Raw genomic sequence first — 549 nt, forward strand, 5'->3', positions numbered from 1 at the left:
GATTTTCTGAAGTAGATCGCCAGGCCTTTGCTTCTAGTCCATCTTGGTCTGGAAGCTAGCTCCTGCTGAAATCTGTTCTGCATAATAGCAACACGATACATTAGAGTTAATAATGCAGTTTTTGATACTTAGTAGACGCTAAGTAAACACTACTGTACGTGTATATATGCACATACACACAAGCACGGGGCTTTTGGGTAGGTTCTGAAGCGACCGGACTGTAGGGCTGGCCGTCGTCCCCCTTGTCTCTCAGCCTCTGGGCCACAGGCAGCAACGCAGTCCACGAACCATGGAGTTGAGAAAAAGTCCCACCCGCATCTCTTGGGCGAGGAAAGCAACGAGCCGACTGAAAGGAGAGAACGCCCTGCGGGACAGAGGGCGTTACTACTTAACCGCGAAGGCCGGGAGCCTGGCGGGCCTAGCGCCAAGAGCGAAGAGCCACGCCCGGAGCCGCACAGCCCTGCGTCGAGAACAATGCGTTCAGGCAGCCGCGCGGAGCAGCGCGGGACCGCGCCCGGGGACAGGCCCGTCCCGGGGGTTTCAGGGAAA

Source organism: Trichechus manatus, unplaced genomic scaffold, assembly GCF_000243295.1.
Source record: "Trichechus manatus latirostris isolate Lorelei unplaced genomic scaffold, TriManLat1.0 scaffold00025, whole genome shotgun sequence".
NCBI lineage: Eukaryota > Metazoa > Chordata > Mammalia > Sirenia > Trichechidae > Trichechus > Trichechus manatus.